At 38.3% G+C, this 13,292-nt stretch overlaps 1 long non-coding RNA gene across 1 annotated transcript; it reads right to left on the bottom strand.

The window, feature by feature from the left end:
* Nucleotides 1-903: 903 nt before the first annotated feature.
* On the bottom strand, nucleotides 904-11,398 carry LOC140705507 (uncharacterized). Its single transcript, XR_012084901.2, has 2 exons — nucleotides 11,324-11,398; nucleotides 904-6,715 (listed from the first exon to the last, which is right to left on the bottom strand). It is a non-coding gene; the product is annotated as an uncharacterized LOC140705507 (long non-coding RNA).
* Between the last annotated feature and the right edge of the window lie 1,894 nt (nucleotides 11,399-13,292).

Raw genomic sequence — 13,292 nt, 5'->3', positions numbered from 1 at the left:
GTAATATTTTCACACACTGATTTTGATCCTTCAATATTTTTCTGTAATGATACGGCCTTTCAATAAAATATTTTCTTACATACTATCCTAAATCTTCCCATTTTAGGCCACTTAGATGTCTAGACACAGATGCCTCACTTTGGAAATGTGGGCATTTTAAATCTCTCTCTCTCTCTCTCTCTTTCTCTGTGTGTGTTTCTATCGCTGCAGCTTCATAGCAGTGGAAAAGAGTGATTGCAAACATTCAGCATGTAGTACAGTTTTGGAAGGACAGAAGAATCTTGCTTAAAAACAATCAACCAACATTAAAATTCTAGGTTTTATTAGATTTTTTTTAATTTGGCCAGAGGTGGCCTGTAGTCCAGCTAGGGATGGTGCCTCATCTCTAAGTGGTAAGGTGAAACTCTTCACCCCTACAGCTAGATGAGGCTGCTCTATTTCTTGGATTGGGCAGACACATTTCTCCTTGGGGACATTTTGGAAGGAAAAACACATCAGGAAATCCTCCCACTCACTGGAGGAAAGGCTGAGAAAGGGAAATAATAATAATAATAATAATAATAATAATAATAATAATAATAATAATAATAATAATAATAATAATAATAATAATAATAATAATAATAATAATAATAATAATAATAATAATAATAATAATAATAATAATAATAATAATAATACTACTACTACTACTACTACAGTGGAACCTCGACTTACGGAATTAATCCGTATTGGAATGGTGGCTGCAGGTTGAAAAGTCTGTAGGTCGAGTCTCCATTGACCTACAATGCCTTAAAAACCGATTAATCTGTAACCAAACATTTTTGTTCCATTTTGTTTTGTTTTTTCCCGGTCTGTAGGTCGATTCTCCGGCTGCAAGTTGAATCTAAATTTTGCGGCCAGAAAAGTCTGTAACTTGAAAAGTCTGTAAGTGGAGCCGTCTGTAAGTCGAGGGTCCACTGTAATAATTTAATTTATTGTCATTGTAAGTATATACATGGTATAACCATACAACAAAATTCACACAGGCACCCAGAGACCAGACCCACATAAAAATTCCCCAAACACTCCCCACCCACTAAAAATCCCCCCTAAGAATACAAACATCTACACTGCAGGCTAAGTAACACTGTCCAACTAACTATTCACTACTGGTGGTCTTTAAGCTCATTATTAAGTGCAATTATAGCTCTGGGATAAAAACTATTCAGAAAATGTGTGATCCAAGTCTTAATTGTTCTATATCTTCTGCCAGATGGCAACAGTTCAAAAAAGTTGTAAGCAGGATGGGAAGAGTCTCTCAGGATGTTGTGTGACTTCCTCAGACAGCGGGATGTGAAGATGTCATCCAGGGGTTGGTAGCTGGAGCCCAATGATATTCTGGGCAATTTTAATGGTTCTCTGTAGAGCTTTTTTGTCCACTGCAGAGCTACTCCCAAACCATGCCAGAATGCCATAGGTTAGGACACTCTCAATGGTGCTATGAAATGCAATGGCTCTCCACGTCACCATGCAGAGTATGATAACTCATGGGTATTCTAAAGGTCAAGCTAAAACAAAATTTGCTATGAACAATAGGAATTATAGGACTAGCATAATTGTTTTTGTTTCATAAGAAGAAAAGACTTTAAGTATATAAGGAGATATCAAAAGGTATAAAACAAAATAATTTTATGTTACAAATACATCAAAATCTACATGGACCTTCATTTTCTCAAAAATTCAGTTTAAATCTTGTATCGAGATGGGATCAATTTTTAAAAAATCCGAGAGTAAAAGAATATTACAGCGCAAGAGTGGTAAAGTATTTAAGGAAAGGGACACTGCAAATCATATGCACAACTTTCTTGTTGAAGTTAATGTGTTCTTAACTTTGGAAAATATTTATTTAATAATATACTTCTTTTTGTAAATATATAAACATTCTTGATAAACATGCAACAAAGCTTTCTAAATGGTAAGTTAAAATATATATATTTTCAGACAGGTAAAATGAATAGGACCTAAAAGCCATCCTTAGAAATGATGCAGCTTTAGGTTTTTTTAACGAATGAAAGCAATGTATCATATTTTTCCATTTATAAGACAACCCAAGGTATAAGATGAACCTCCCTTTTCTATCCCCAAATTAGAAAAAGCAGGGATCAAAGGGCTCCCTTTTTGCTAAGCTCTGTGCCTTGGCAAAAGGTAAGGAAAGTGGCTGTCAAAGAGACTGCCGCTTTTCCTTGTCTTTTGAGAAGGCACGGAGCTTAGCAAAAAGGAAGGGAGCAACACCTCCCCTTCCTTTTTGCTACGCTCTGTGCCTTCACAAAAGGCAGTGGTAAAGAGCTGCCTTCTGTGTATAAAACAACCCTCAATTTTTTCTCAATTATTTAAGGAAAAAGTGTTGATTTATACACGGAAAAATACAGTAAACATTTATCAGAATTGAGATTAGTAATCTTGTCACTTTTCACATGCAACAAAAGCCAGATTTATAACATTCATGCAACAGGTCTCTGTGGCTGACTGATGTGAATTAAAACCAAAAATGTTGACTCAGCTGGCTATACCACAGGCAAAATTATTTGCAAAAACCAGAAGCTGACATGTATTTTCAAAGTCACACTTTGCTGGGGAAGTTCTTGAAATATACTTGGCTTGCTCTATTTTCAAACAATTTTTTGGCTACAAGCCTCTTTTTTTGTTTGGATTTTGATTCTTAGAGGGCTAAGTGGATTTACTTGCTCAGAATTTAGGTCATCAAGATATACCATTGCATATGATTTTTTTCACACGATCTCATTTCACTTTGAATGTCAATAGTTTCAAAATATATTCTTTCTACTTTGTTCATTTTGTTTAAATGTTTGTCTTGATCTCTTTTGTTAAAATATTGCTGATTTACACATGTGTAAGTGAAACTGTGTAAGTCACAGGAGCAAATTGCAGTTAATCAACAGGATGTCAACTCTCCCCCTCCCCTGGATGTGTACCTTTAAGAACTGTGGGATGTACAGAACTACAATTGATGCACTTTTTCTGAAACAAAACATCTGTCAAATGTATGTCTATGGATTAGCTGTTGAAGGCATACAGCCCTATCAGGGACAGGGGAGACTCACTATGTATTGATATCTGTGAACATGCAGAGAGACAGTACAGTATAGTGGTTAGAGTCTGAGATGTAGGAGATCTAGTTTCAAGTCCACACTGGGGTAAAAAGCTCATTGAGGGATCTCAAATTAGTCTTTCAGCCAAATCTGACTCAGAGGTTTCTTCTGAAGATACAGCAGGGAGGAGGAAAGAGGAGAGCAAGGTATGATGCCTTGACTTAATACCTGCTCAAGGAAGGCAGAAATATGGGTGTAGCTTAGACCAGTTCACGATCAGGAGGCAGGGCCTTCTCCTTATATTTTGGGGTGAGGCTCTCTCCTTCCCAGTCCACAAGCTGATCTTGCAGGTAGCTTAAAAATAAAGACTATGGTCTGTTTGTGTATTTGTTTATTCTGAAAGAATTTTGAAAAAGGTAAGAATATTATGATTCTGTAGTAACTAGTTAGGATACAGTATATCTTGACTGGCTGTGCCAGCTGGGGAATTTGGTAGCTGTAATCCTCTAACTCAGATGGTCAGGTCTCTAAAATATTTCTATACACATGAAATTCTGCATGGATACTGTTGAGGTCCTAACTCAAACAACTGAATAGGTTTTATTTTGACTGACCATTCTGGGAGCTATTGTTCTGTAACAGAAATGATCACAACTGGAAATATGAAATTTTCTCCATATACTACGGTGTAGCGTTCCCCTTTATTATGTCAATGGTTCATTTTTGTTATGTTAACTGTACATGCATATTCATGTTGCTGAGAGGTGGAGCTGACAGAGATGTGATAAGAGGCGGAGCCTGAGAGGGAGTCAGTCAGAGAGAGTATGAGTAGCATGAGAGAGTGGAGAAGGAGATAGAGTGTGGAGTTTGGAGTTTGGGGAAATCTGAGACGTGATTAGTTAGGAGTGTGTTATCAAATAGAAGATAGTTGTTAATAATACATTTACCTAAAGAAGATATTCATGAATCACTATCTATTTCTGTAATCAATAAACAAAAGTTATGTTTAAAAGACTTTGAAGTGTGGACCTGAATCTTCATCTTCCTGAAGTAATGGTGATTTAGTGATCACCTGGTGGCAGCAGTGAAAAAGAGGGGATTGTTTGCCTTGGTGCGCTTTGAGTCTTGAGGGTCAAGCAAGGGGCACAAGGGTGAACGCCACATAAGGTTTTCTCATCTCCATTAACTGGTCAAGTTATCTCTTGAGTGTCCATGCTAGTTGAGGGATTCTGAGTGCTGTGATCAATATATTACTTGGGAGACTCTGTATGTTGTAGTCCTCTTACTACAAAGGTCACAGCTAGTAGTATGAGCAGTAGGTTATTTCTTGGCTGATCATGCTGGCTAGGGGATTCTGTGAGTCATAGTTATCTTACTGAAACAGTCAGAGCTAAATATGAAACTTTGTATAGATTCTAGTGATTTTTCAACTCCGATAGGAAAGTGGTTTATATTGGCTGGCTATGCTACAGTACGAAAGGAGTTTGCAGTGCAAAGGTATAACTTCTGAATTCTGGTGGTTGTATTGCTCTTACCAGACAGTAAAAACCAAACACAAAATTTTACACATATACTACTTATGTCCCAACTGGATAGATTATATCTCAGCTAGACTTGCTGGCTGGGTGATTCTGGGAAGTGCAAGGCTAGGGTTTGTAGGTCAAAAAAGATCTTTTTCTAACTCATGAGGACTTGGTTGAGTACTATGGAGAGCACTAAGCTGAGCATGTATTGGGATGGAGGCAGAAAATGAGATTGGGTTTGCGGGGTGGGGGGGAATTAGAGCAAGGGTAGAAGAGAGAGAGAGAGCACACTAGGGTGGGAGAGCCAGGTACTCTTGCAAATCCATAATAAATCTTATTTGCCATTATGAAGATGCTTCCTTCTCTGCTTACTCCAAAACTCTTGTGGCTTTATAATTACATCATTACCTTACAGAACTGAACTGAATGCTTCATGGAGAGAAAGCCTGAGGTGATTATTAAAAATAATCTATGTAATCTAGCTGGTCTAGCCTACATAACCTATAGATGTCTAACCTGTGTAACAATCTAGAGACTGACCCAGTTTCTGAATTGCAGTAATCCATCTAGAATAAAGTTAGAGTGATGATAATTATATATATAGATATATAGATATATATATATACTGAGCAGTGGGCATCCTTAAACCTTTAACTTTTGCAGTATTCCAGAGTTATATGAATGCATGATTCATATTAGTATTAATGAATGAATCAGTATTTCAATGCAAGTTACCCTGATAATGTTTTTGAAATATAAAGTATACTGTATGTAAAAGTAAACAATAAATAAATAGTTGTTGTGGGTTTTTGGGCTCTTTGGCTGTGTTCTGAAGGTTGTTCTTCCTGACGTTCCGCCAGTCTCTGTGGCTGGCATCTTCAGAGTGTCGTCCCGTGGAAGACACTTATCTTGTTTTAATTTTAAGTAAATCTTTTGGATTTATCGTAGGGTGAACATTTGGGAGACACTTCCTCAGATGCATAGAGTGTAGTCTTGGACCTTCCAGTATATGTGCAGTACATAAATTACAGTAAAGCCTTTGACTGTGTAGATCATGAGAAATTATGGGTTGTTCTGAAAGAAATGGGTGTGCCTCAGCACTTGATTGTCCAGATGTGTAACTTGTATTGTGGACTAGAAACTACTGTTACGACAGAATATGGAGAGACGGAATGGTTTCCTGTAGGCAAAGATGTCAGACAAGAGTGCTTTTTATACGCTTTATCTGTTCAGTCTGTACACAGTGCGTGCCATAAAGTAATACAGACTGGATTCAGGAGGAGTGAAAGTTGGTGGAAGAACCAGAAATAATGTAAGATATGCAGATGATAACCTCAATGACAGAAAGCAGCAATGATTTGAAATGACTGTTAGGGAAAGTGAAAGAAGAAAGTGCCAAAGGAGGGCTGTAGCTGAATGTGAAGAAGACAACAATCATGACTACAGAAGAATTACACAACTTTAACATTGACATTTATTTATTTATTTATTTATTTATTTATTTATTTATTTATTTATTTATTTATTTATTTATTTATTTATTTATTTATTTATTTATTTGATTTCTATCTCGCCCATCTAGACAAAGGGTCTACTCTGGGCAGTTTACAAATTTAAAAACAATTAAGAAATTGAAATAGAGATTCTGTATACCTTGGTTCAATCATCAATCCAAATGGATACTGCAGCCAAGAAATCAGAAGAAGACTGGAACTAGGAAGGGCAGCAAAGAAGGAACTGGAAAAGATCATCAAATATAAGGTTGTGTCCTGGGAGAGCAAGACCAAGATCACACTCTTGTATTTTCAGTCACCATGTATGACTGTGAAAGCTGGACAATAAAGAAAGTTGACAGGAAAAAACTTGATTTGTTTGAGAGTGCTCATTCATCGGGTCACCACCAGTCTAAGGCCAAGAACAGCAAACATATAGTTGACATAGATAAATATCTCACTGAGTTGGAATACCTGGCTGTGGGAGTTCAAATCCTCTGTGTGCCTTGTAGGAAGAAAGACATCCTGTGTGACTTTGGATAAGCTGCACAGTTACAGAACACCCCTGGAAAAAGGGAGTGGTATACCACTTCTAAATATTCTATATCTAGAAAAGAGAGAAAAGAGTCACAATAAGTCAGAATCTGATGGCATATAATAATAATTATTAAATACAATAGTGTAAATAACAATAGTGAATTGCCACTATTTAACAACTTACCCTTTGTATTCCTGATCGCATACTAGTTTTGTGGACTTGGTGTGCGGTGAGATTGACTCCTTGATTAATGGCAAGTTGGTACTGTAATTTACACGATTGCATCTACTGTGGTCTAAATCAGGGGTCTCCAAAGTATGGCCTACAAGCCACATCTGGCCTGCCTTGACTTTTTATCTGGCATGTGTGCACACGTGCATGCATTTGCATGTGTGTGTATGTGCACATGTGTGGGCAGGTGGGTGGAAGTGCAGGCGGGCATGTGGGCAGGCAGGCACATGGGTGTGTGGGTCGGCGGGTGCGTTCCTTCAGCCCTAGAAAATATGGAAAATATATTATGTGGCCCTCACAGTAAAAAGTCCGGAGACCCCTGGTCTAAATAATCATTATGATTCTGATAATTTAGAATTATTGCTGGAAGTTGAATGGTATTGAATGGCTCATGGAGACCTATTGACTACCAGATATAGTTCCTTTATAGGTCATGATGACCAAACCACACTGATGATTCATCAGGATATCACTTTAAGGTGGATATGTTACACTATGAGTGATTAAATTGTATCAGACTCTTTAATGTCAAAGTCTGAGTGGCAGAGAGTGATAATAATATGTAAAGCTTAGAAGCACTCCAGTTCCAACTGTAATTCTGCTGCCAGGGTAGGATTTTTTTACTAAGCTATTTAATCTCTGTTATTAAGAAATTAGAGCAGAAGAGATTTCTGGGAGAATTTCCAGAAAGTGGTAACAGGAAGTCACTCGCCTTAGTTTCCTATGAAAAGTTGTTGCAACAAGAATGTTTCACCACAGGTTTAATGCAGGACATTGCTAATGTTTCTTGCATCCTCAAGATTAGGTGGAATAGTGTGTTCTTAGAAACCCATTTATGAAGGCTATGCCAAAGGTCCTCAGAGTATGCACCTTGTGGGAAAGTGTACTTATAATAGAAAGCACTGTGAATATTACTGAAATATAAGCAACATCCACCAGATGCTATTTATTAACCACTTGAAAATTCCCAGAAGTTCTAAATATACATGGACTTATTCATACTGGGCAGAAGTAGCACTGAAGCTACTAGGTTCTGAGCTGTTGGCTTCAGGATCAAACTTGCCATCCACATGACACAAGATACTAATTTGATATGATTGGTGCCTTTTCCCTGCCTTTCTGTGCTTTTTCAAAAGGTCTGGTTTCTTTTGTCAGGGGGTGGGGGTGGGGGAAGGGAGAGATTAGTGCTTTCGGTGGGAAGCTCATTTCCAATCAAAAGCATTTAATTAGATATTTAAGGGGTTGTGGATATTTTGCCCTTTTGTTAACATACACAACGTCCTCCAGGGTCAAGCACAGAAGAACTAGTTCTCTTTGCTGGCGGAAGAACTCAGTTGTAAAAGCAAAATGACTGATTGGTACCTTAAGACCAGGCCTTGGATTCTTTGAACATATTTAAATGTGTTAAAAACAAGATGGTGGACAATTATTTCAACAAGGAGGGTTTGCCCCCCCATTTGTTTTACTCTCAAACAGCTCTTGTCTTTGGGCAGCTGCTCCTAAAATTAAGTCAAAATCTCCTGTCTTGTTCTTTTAATCCAGTGCCTCTATCAGTTTGCTTCACGTCCTTGCTGGAATTCTTACATGATACCCATTGAAATTCCCAAATATGGCTAGTGTGTTACTTCTCAATCTTTACTTCTGATATATTAGCACAGAAAGAGGCACTGTGGTATTCCTGACAGACTGAAAGACTGACAGAGATATATAGTAAATGGAATAATTTGAGTCTGTTGCATTTCTGTTTTTAAAACTTACTTAAATCAGTGCACCGAAATAACCTGACACTAAGCATAATAAAATGAGAATTTGTAACTAGGTACACACACATTTGGCTAGATTTTGACTTTAAAATGCTTGCAAAGATAAGGACACTTTGGTGACCAGCTTCAGTGGGGCCTGTTTGGCTAAGGTGAAACTACACTGAATGAGCCACTCAGCTTACTTGTAGAGAGACACCTTCCAATAACAGTAGCAGCACACAGCTCTAAATTACATGCCTGAATGCACTGCCCCCCCCACATTAATTATCATGTTTCCATCCCTGCCATGTATACATTGGCATTGGGGTGTGTGTGTCATAATTGTCTAGAGCTCCAAGCATCATGATTTTTCTCTCTTTGTTCTAGTCCTCACTGTAGGCTTACCAGCTGTCCTAAGTGCAGCTCTAGACTGCACACCTATAGTCACCCAGTGCACAGTTACAGGTGATGTTCCTGTCCTGACACATGTCTGCCAATTGTGGGCTTGCCTAATCAAGATGGTAGAGCCAGTGGGTCAGAGCTTGCCATTCTATACGAGCAGTGTCATCTCCCATCCTTGCCACTCATTGCCTTGAGCAGGCAGGCAAGAAGCTCGTTGCTCTAGCATCACCCACAATGGGCCCTCTGAGCCTGGGAACGTTACTTTTTTGGACCACAACTTTCAGAGTTCTCAAGCCAGCATGGCCCCTGGGAAGGTCACTAGGCTGAACATTTGATGGCACCTGGCTTCAGTATGGAAGCCAGACAAGTTCATAGGGAAATAGGAAGAAGAGTAGCCATGAAACTTCACTGATGCAATAATGATTCTAATTATAAATTACCTTTCACAACTAATTATGTAAGTAGGCGTGCTTTCTCAGAAATACGCAGACGCTGTCCTGCTCAGCGGTTCATTCTTACATCAACATAATGTTCATGTAATCTCTGCCCCATTTATTTATACTGTCATACACATGTCTGTCTATAATGAATCCAAGTAGGTAGTAAGTCCTATTCATCACTCCCGACATACAGTAAGAACTTGACAGTAGTTATCACAGAAACCTTTTAGACTCCTTTAAAACTCGTTTTCATTTCCCACCTAGAGTAATGAACAGCAGCTCATGGACAAATTATTATCTGCTGAGGATTTGGCATCATGAGAAATCTGAATAATAACAAATCTGCCCTAGTGGCCGAAGGAGAAAACACAAGGTAACAGGAGGTGTACATTGAAAACTTCCCAGATGGCATTTGTTTCAGGTCAAGCTTTAAAAATATTTCTCTAAATCAAAGGCACAAAACATTGTGCTCTTCAAGAACAAACTATTATTTTTTAAATCCAAGCTTTTCTTTTCATTTTGCGACTGCAATTCTGCATTTCACCTTCTGTCACATTGTGCCTCCATAATTTTTGCCCATTTCTCATTAGGCTCTCCTTAATAGGTGTAATAGGCTTGTCGTAGCATTAATATTTGATTTTTAAAAGACTGGACTTATTTCAAGTGGAGGATGCTGAGCGGCGGTAATGACAGACTCCCTCCTGAACTCCTTGGCTGTTGCCCTCTATCAAAGGACATAAGTTGTATATGTCACATGACCTGATGTGAATGTGAAAGTGAATGTTTCTTCCCACAGCAGGAGTTCCTCCAAAATACAGTAAATGCTTCAGAAATAAGACTTGTAAATTCAGCCCATGTTTATTTTTCCATAGGCAATCACAAAACAAAGCATGCTAAATGCAAGATATATAGGTGAGGAAAATAAGCCCCTCCTGGCTTTCAAATGTAGCAGCATTGTGCAGCTACTGCACAAAAACAAGCCATTTCACAAACAAATAAAAAAAAATTCTCCTAATGTCCCTCAGCCTTTTTGTCTCCCTTCTTGGAGTTTCACAGGACCATAGAAAGTCCCTCAGGGTGTGTTTCAGCTGGTGAATGCCATGAGACCATATTTAGATGTCACTAGATACACATATACATAGATGGAAAAATGCTTAATAAAGGTCAAATGTTCTACTTACAATATCCTACAATTACCATTGCAATTCAGTTAATTTGCAGCATGGAATTTTAGTGACCCAAGATATGCTACTGAGAGAGAGTAACATCCCTGGAGATATATTATGTTAGTACTCCTGGTTGGAGTTTCTCTATGGGGTTGCACCTCTTGTCACATTAATATTGCAACATTCACATTAGCTATTTGTGGTTGTGTCTCAGTCATGTGAATCCATCCCTGCATCAAAGTATGAAGCATTTGTGTGAAGGAGAACACATTGTTTATTCATGGCCAAATTGTTTATTCATGGCTGCAGAAGGATCATGAAGCTCAGGCTCGAATACTTTGACCATCTCATGAGAAGAGAAGACTCCCTGGAAAAGACCCTGATGTTGGGAAAGTGTGATGGCAAGAGGAGAAGGGGGCGACAGAGGATGAGATGGTTGGATGGATGTCATCGAAGCTGCCAACATGAATTTGACAAAACCCCAGGAGGCAGTGGAGGACAGGAGGGCCTGGCATGCTCTGGTCCATGGGATCATGAAGAGTCAGACATGACTTAACGACTAAACAACAAAAGCAGAAGGATTTGCAGACATTGTTTGTGTGTGTGCATGTGTATGCTTTGTACACACATTTGGCATAAAATGGCATACAAAGAAAAAAAATGCAAAGCACAGGATAGGTTTTCTTCTAAACTGACCTTAGGAATCTTCTCTGTATCACCCTTTGGCCATTCCTTTACATCTACGGTAGTGATGTGTGACAGAAACAAGCTGCAATGAACAGAAGTTAAAAAATGAATGTGTTTAAACATGCCTGTGTTTTAAATGGGGAATGTTTAAACAATTTATAGGTCTGAACAGCAAAATGAAAGTAGAGGATTGAGGCCAGATGAAATTAATCAAGAAAAATATAATCAATGATACAAGAAAGAAGGGAGGAAGGGAGGGTTTTCCTCAAAATATTTCCACATCTTTTGTTGAATAAACCTCAGATGTTAGTAGAAAAAATTATGGCTCTCTCTGTCTCTTTCTTTCTCTCAAAGTATTCTTTTGGAATAACTAAAGTAGTAATAAAAGTGAAGATGTTAAGTGGAAAATTAAATGTTTTCTTTCTCAGCACCTTCCAATTATTAACTCAATTGGAGTAAACTCTATTAAAAAACAGTAGGGCTTATTTCTGAGCAAACACTTATAAGTATTGCACTGTAAGCAAATGTGATTCAATTCACTTTTCATATAAGGCAACTTTCACACATAATGGAAGAAATGTTGGTGGCATGCTGCTAAACATAATACCCTGAGATACCTTGCCTAGCAATATATGATGTTGTAGTAATGTTTTCTTACATGACTCCCTATGTAGATAGCTGATATATCTAAGCAATTAAGCAAGTGTTTTGTGTTGTGAGCTTCCACTTGTGCACAGATAAAAGCTAAATGATACAAACTAATACGTGTCATTAAATTTGGCATTTTAGAAATTGAAGCCCATCAGTTAGGAATTAGGCACCAACCCAGAAGCCATAACCTAGAGCCCAGTCCAACCCAACTCATTTTATTTCACCCAGAAATTACAGTGCTTCGCCAAGATCTGCTTCTCTCTAGCAAATCTTAAGAAAATCCTCAATATATGCACACAAGAGTTCACTCCTCCACCAGATATTTCGTCCTAGAGCTCCTGCCCATGTGTAAAGCTAATAGACAGCCCAATAGAAAGTTTCTGACTGGAAGTGAACTTCCACTGGGAAGTTCCGTAGTGCTAAGCTCTGCTCCCGGAACAACTGAGATAATAAAGAAACTACACCTCAGGGGAGGACAAAAAGCAGAGGAATTGTGAGATAAGCTTGACATCACATGGTTTGTGGGAGAAATCTGAATAAAATCAAACACAAACTAGATATAATATGGAGAACAAATGCTCTATCTAGCATAACTCTAAACTGACCCTGCATGAGCACAACCAGTTCTCTGAGGGCTTGTCTACATGGGCTCATATAAGTGGTCTGGTCACTAAAGGTTGTGGAGAGATCCAGTATGCCATTTGGTGTGATATTCAGATCCAAATGGCATACGTACCTTATGTGATCTGGCTCTTTCCACTGTTGATTTGCCACATCTTGAAGTGGCTTAAGAAGGCAGCCACTTCAGGATAGTGGCATATTAAATACACCCTCTGTTCCATGGAGGGCCCAAGGAAATTGATTTTTAAAATAAAATAAAACAAACAAACCTATAGTAGAGCAGTGCAGATTTGCTGCATCACTTTTTAAAATCATTTAAAATCCACCACCCTCCAGAAGTGGGAGGAGACAGAAGGGAGCAGTCAGAAGGATTTTTTCCTTATTTTTTCATGACTTTTCTTAAAGGTTGAGTTGAATACCTGCCCACAGCCCCCACCCCAGGTGCCCTCAGTAGAACTCTGAGCTCTTCAGTATATCCATTACTAAAGAAAATGTTCAAAACAAGGAAGGATAATACATTTATTAAGCAATTAAAAGCGATGGAAGATTGGTGGCAGCAAAAGAGGAAGAGATGAAATAAGCAAAGATAATTAAAGAAAGCACTTTATTCCTGTAATTATTTAAAGAGGCCATTACATAAAGAGTCAAGTGATAAGAGAAAGGGAGTTTTGACATCAGTATATAAGTGAAGGGCATGATGTACACC

Source organism: Pogona vitticeps, chromosome 3 (assembly GCF_051106095.1).
Source record: "Pogona vitticeps strain Pit_001003342236 chromosome 3, PviZW2.1, whole genome shotgun sequence".
Classification (NCBI taxonomy): Eukaryota; Metazoa; Chordata; class Lepidosauria; order Squamata; family Agamidae; genus Pogona; species Pogona vitticeps.
The sequence above is the reverse complement of the archived record's forward strand: the minus strand, read 5'-3'. Positions and strand labels throughout refer to the sequence as shown.